Below are 6,000 nucleotides of genomic sequence, written 5' to 3' on the forward strand. Positions count from 1 at the left end.
TTTGCATGTGGACATCCAGTTTTCCCAACACCATTTGTGGAAGACACTACCTTTTATCCCTTGAATATTCTTGGTTCTTTTGTAGAATTTCAAGTAACTGTATAGGCATGGATTTATTTATGGGCTCTCTATTCTGTAACATTGATCTATTTACCTGTTTTTGTAGCTTTACAATATATTTTGAAATCAGGAACTGTGATACCTCCATTTTGGTTCTTTTTTCTCAAGATTTCTTTGGCTATTCTGTGTCTTTGTGGTTCCATATAAATTTTAAGACTGTTTTTCACCTTATGTAAAAAAAATGCCAGGGGGATGTTGGTAGAGATTTCATAGAATCTCTAATTGCTTTGGGCAATATGGACATTTTAACAATATTAAATCTTCCAATTCATTAACATGGGATGGCTTTCCATTTATTTATGTCTTCTTTATTTTCTTTTTCATCAATGTTCATCTGTTTCATCAATGTTTGTCTTTTTCATCAACATTTCATCTACCATGAGAGACAAAAATTGTCAGGATAGAATGATAAAAGGTTCAATTCATTAGAAAGATAATACTAGTTATGATTATATATGCATGAAGATCAGAGCATCTAAATATATAAGCAAACACTGACAGATCCAAAGTGAAAATTACTATAATAGTAGGAGACTTCAGTGTCTACTTTTAATTATAGATAGAACTTTGGGGCACCTGGGTGGCTCAGTCAGTTGAGCATCCGACTTCGGCTCAGGTCATGATCTCACAGCTCATGAGTTTGAGCCCCACATCAGGCTCTGTGCTGACACTCGGAGCCTGGAGCCTGCTTCAGATTCTGTATCTCCCTCTCTCTCTGTCCCTAACCCACTTGCATTCTGTCTCTGTCTCTCTCAAAAATAAATAAACATTTAAAAAAAATTAAGTTATAGATAGAACATATAGACAGAAAATCAATAAGGAAATAGCATACTTGAGCAACATTGTAAACCAATTGGCCCTAACAGATATAAACAGAATATTCCACCCAAGAAGAACATAATATATCTACTTCTTGAATGAGACATAGCAAATTCTCCAGGGTAGATCACATGTGAGGATACAAAACAAGTCTTAACAAATTTAAGAATATTGAAGTTATACCAAGTACTTTTTTCAACAATGGTGGAATAAAACTAGAAATCAAAAACAGAAAAAAAAAAAAAAACTGGAAAATTCACACATACCTGGAAATCAAACAGTAATTTTTGAAGACTCAACGGGTCAAAGAAGAAAGCAAACAGGAATGTAGAAAGTATCTCAAGACAAATGAAAACAAAAGCACAACATACCCAAACTTAATGAGTGTATCAAAAGCAGTACCAAGAGGTAAGTTTATAGCCATAAATGTCTACATTAAAAAAGAAGAAAGATCTCAAATATACAACATAACTCTACACCTTAAAGAAATTAGAAAAGGAAATACAAACTAAGCCCCAATTAAGCAGAAGGAAATAAATAATAAAGATTAGATTAGAAATAAATCAAACAGAATAGAATAACTGTAGGGAAAAAAGTCAATGCAACTAGGAGTGGTTTTATTTGAAAGATAAATATTGACAAACCTTTATCTAAATTAAGAAAAGAAGAAAACTCAAGGTCAGAAATGAAGAAATATGACAGCTGATGCCACAAAAATACAATAGGTCATGAGACTACTATGAAAAATTATAATCCAACAAATTGGATTTGAAGAAATGGATAAACTCCTAGAACCATACCTACCCAGACTAGATCATGAAGAAAACGAAAACCTGAAAAGTCTAATAATGAAGAAAAAGTAATCAGCGATCAGAAATCTCCTGTCAAATAAAAGCCCAAAATCAGATGGCTTCACTGGCAAATTCTGCCAAACATTTAAGGAAGTAGTAACACCATTCCTTCTTAAACTGTTCCCAGAAGTTTCGAGAAGCTCATTTCATGAGGCCAGCATTGTCCTTATACCAAAGCCTGTTAAAGACATTACAAGAAAGAAAACTATAGGCCAATATCCGTAATGAACATAGATGCAAAAATCCTCGACTGAATTCATCACACTGAATTCATCACCACATTAAAAGGGTCATAAACCATGATACCATGATCAAGTCCCTGAGATATAACGGATGGCTCAACAGACACATCAATTAATGTGATACATGATACAAACAGATGAAGGATTAAAGTTACATAATCATCTCAATACATGCAGAAAAAGCATTTGATAAAATTCAACACCTTCTTATGATAAAAACTCTCAACAAACCAGGTTCAGAAGGAATGTACCTCAATTTCATTAAGGCCATCAATGAAAAGCTCACTGCTAATATTGTCCTCAACAGTAAAAAGCAGAAAGCTCTGCTCCAAGATCAGGAACAAGGCAGGGAGGCCCCCTCTCACCACTTCTATTCGACTTCGTACTGGAAGTTCTAGCCAGAAGTGGTAGTGCAACAAGTTCTAGTGCCACGAAGCCTCAATTTGCAAGGGCAGGAATCATATATACCCTAGGTAGGTCATTCAGGATGATGGTGATAGAGGCCACTCATACCTCAAACCCTGATTCTCACTCTCACCTATTTTCCCTGTCAAGAAAAGTACCATCTAATGGCCATGGCTTTCTTAGCGCTTTAAAAGGTCATCCCCAAAGTTGCCCTTAGCTGTTTCTTTACGAAGCCATTCCAATATCCTACCGGGCCAGCATGGTTGGATGGTACAGTATGTTAGGGCCAACAGATCCTGTAGTTTCGTGCACATAATTATACCTCCTTTGCCATAAAACAAGCCCCTTAGCCTGAAATGATGTTGTGTGTAATCTCATGGACAATAAATGAGGTATTTAATGCTCTTATGAATATTGGTTAAATCCCTGCTCCACCCTAGACTATGCATTAACCACAATAAAGATCATAGTAAATATGAGTCTTCAGGTCATCTACTTTGGGTGGTTTCTGATTATATATATCAAGAATTACCCTTGTTGGCTGCCCTCCTATCCTACCGTTAGGAGCGCCATGATAGGTTGGCCAGCCCCACAGATTCCTGCCCTTCGCAGCCATTTACTTGCCATTCCATCCTTGCAAAATCCTAGGGAACATTTCATTCGTCTGCCTTTGATGTTTGAGCATTGTCACCTGGATTCAGAACCCAGAATCCAGAACTCTGCCATTCACATTGACACTAAGGAACACAGTTCCATAGTGTCAGGGTAAGTACCTCTCTGTGGCCCAGAGACGAGAACCAACCCCTGAGTATCCTGATAATGCCAATGCACCCCATGGTGCACCCTTCTGTATTGTTTCAAAGAAGAGATGTTATTGAGGCCTTTCTGGAGAACAACGTTAGCCAGTGACTTCTCAGATCTCACACAATAAATCCATATTAAAATGCCCTTAGCTTTGGGTCTCTGACCCCTTCCTCAAGTCTCTAAGGCAGTTCTAGAATTTATACCTTGGTGATTATAAGCCATCGTTTTTTCTGGAGGTTCAGGGAGTAACCAGGAGTGAATTAGGATCAGCTACAGATTCCCCTGCCACCATCTTAAGTACCTCAGATAGCAGTGAACTCTCTTGTTATTCAGACCTGTAATTTGCTCCCTTCACCCCAACTAGTACAAGAAGGATTCATTCTCAGGTCTCGTCCCCTGGATCCTGCCAGTAGTTGTTAACCATATCCTGATGTTCTTTTTGGTGGATTATCTTTTGCTTCCCATAGCAGGGACAATTAGCCATGCTCCAACTCGACCTTAGTTATTGATGCAGAAGCAATGAAAGTAGATAGTTATAGATCGCGAGGAGGGTGGACATTATCTTGTGAGATGTCTGCTTTATGTGGGATCATTTTATTATCTCCTGATGAGGTGACACTTCTGTCCTCTGGCAATAAAGAGATGGTGAATGTCTCTTTCAGAATGCCCAGAGGATTAAGATGTTCAAGGTTTCGAAGTGCTTCCAGCCACACGTGCTCAGCTCAGCTCTCTTTCCCTATCAATACTTTGAGTTGACATTAGATGTGTCAGGGCTGTGAATGCATCTTTCTTTGTAATTAGGTCTTGAGCGCTATTGTGAGTACAGGCCATCCTCAGCCACAGGTCCGAGGCTTCTGTTAACGCTCCAACAGAGGTCGTCAGCTTTTACCTCATGCTCTGAGTTGATTTGGGTGGTTCTGAGCTTCATTTTCTTTTTCTAAAGATTTCTATTCCACTCAAAAACCAATCAACTCAACAATTCTTATAAATACCTAGAGACTGATAAACCTCAAACTGCATTAGCCAGCGCCTCACCTTTCCCTTTAGACCATTCAGGGGAGGGTCATACATGAACCATAAATCACCCTCAACTTCCATGCAGTAGGAAAAGAGTCCATGTCAAAATCTCATATTGAGTATCTGCTTTCTAGGGTCACTTCTAATCCTTGGATGATCAAGTCCTTCTGAAACACGTTCCAAAAGCAAGCACTTCTCACTTATCCTTACCCACAATCATTTCTCTCCTAGATTAAATTAGTAGTTTTGTTCCTTGTTGACCTGGGTCACTCCTCCTCTCCTATAGTCAATTTCCCTAGAAATTGCAAAGTTATATTTCAATGCAAATTAGACCCCAGAACAAAAGTTGTAGTTTTAAATGTAAATTAAACCTCACCCGTGCGCTGCTCAAACCTTTCGGTGAATTCCCATTATAAATGAAATCCACATTCCTTCCCATGGCTTACCTGTCTCCTCATGACTGGCGCCCCCCTCTCTCTGATGCATTATCTGTGGCCCCACATCAGCCACACTGGGCTTGTTACAGTTATTGAACACAGCCGCTCCCGCCTGCCTACAAATAGACTCTACTTGTCGTACCTCTGACTAAAACTCTGACTCTCCATGTGATTCATATCCTCATTCAGATTTCAGTGATCCTCACTGGAGAATTTATCAGTTTTTTAAGTTCCTGTATTACATGTTGGACTACCCACACTGTCTGAAGTGTCTGAAGGAAGGGATTTGTAGTATTGTTTTTTTCTTTTCTACTACTAAGCATTTATTCTCTGCATTAAAAGGAAACAGTTCATCAACTTCTTGCTAAGTGAATTTCTGGTTCACTCTATGTCAATCCGTCTTTTTTTTTTTTTTTAACGTTTATTTTTGAGACAGAGAGAGACAGAGCATGAACAGGGGAGGGGCAGAGAGAGAGGGAGATACAGAATCTGGAACAGGCTCCAGGCTCTGAGCCATCAGCACAGAGCCCGACGCGGGGCTCAAACTCATGGACCGTGAGATCGTGACCTGAGCCGAAGTCGGACACTTAACCGACCAAGCCACCCAGGCGCCCCAATCCGTCTTTTTCAAAAAACTCCACTGGTTAAGCAAATCTTGCCTTGCTTTGAGAAAAGATAATGCAAGATTTTGTTTCCTTCTTTTATTGACTTCATACCGCAGAAGAGCGTTATCAACTGGGGGCTCTGTTTTGTAACAAATAGATTTCAGATAGACTTGAAAGGTACACAAATAGGAATTTCTGAACATAGATGATATACTTTCTGCGGATAATGCGTATATGTAAATATATTTTTCATATGTCTCTGGAGTCTCTAGGCCTTGATATATACATATGCTCCTTGAGTAGAGCATAAGATTTGTGGTTGGAGTTGGCCTCTTCGAGGAAGTTGTATTCTCACAAGGCTGATTCTGTCCCTAACTTCCTGCTTCAGTGAATACTCTGTTTTATATCTTGAATTTGTATCTGTAAAATTTAATCTTGGCAGCAATCAGTGTTGCTGTAATAATGCTATGTAACAAACAACATCAAATCTTCAGGACACACAACAGTGAATATTCACTTTTCTCACTCTTGGGTCTGCAGGTTGGTGGTGTTAGTGGGGTTGGTAGGGTTGGTATGGGTGGTAGGGTTGGTGGGGTTGGTGGTGGTTGGTGGGGCTGGTAGTCTTAGTGGTGGTGGTTGGTTTGGTAGTGTTGGTGGGGCTGGTAGTCTTAGTGGTGGTGGTTGGTTTGGTAGGGTTGGT

At 39.4% G+C, this 6,000-nt stretch overlaps 1 protein-coding gene and 1 long non-coding RNA gene across 2 annotated transcripts in view; one reads left to right on the top strand and one right to left on the bottom strand.

Moving 5' to 3' along the window:
* Positions 1-6,000, top strand: part of PCDH15 (protocadherin related 15) — a 741,840-nt gene that overhangs the window by 507,130 nt on the left and 228,710 nt on the right. The gene's annotated exons all lie outside the window — the stretch shown is intronic.
* On the bottom strand, positions 392-3,104 carry LOC125932570 (uncharacterized). The gene is made up of 2 exons (XR_007460673.1): positions 2,996-3,104; positions 392-493 (listed from the first exon to the last, which is right to left on the bottom strand). It is a non-coding gene; the product is annotated as an uncharacterized LOC125932570 (long non-coding RNA).

The sequence above is a fragment of the Panthera uncia genome, chromosome D2 (assembly GCF_023721935.1).
Source record: "Panthera uncia isolate 11264 chromosome D2, Puncia_PCG_1.0, whole genome shotgun sequence".
Taxonomy (NCBI): domain Eukaryota; kingdom Metazoa; phylum Chordata; class Mammalia; order Carnivora; family Felidae; genus Panthera; species Panthera uncia.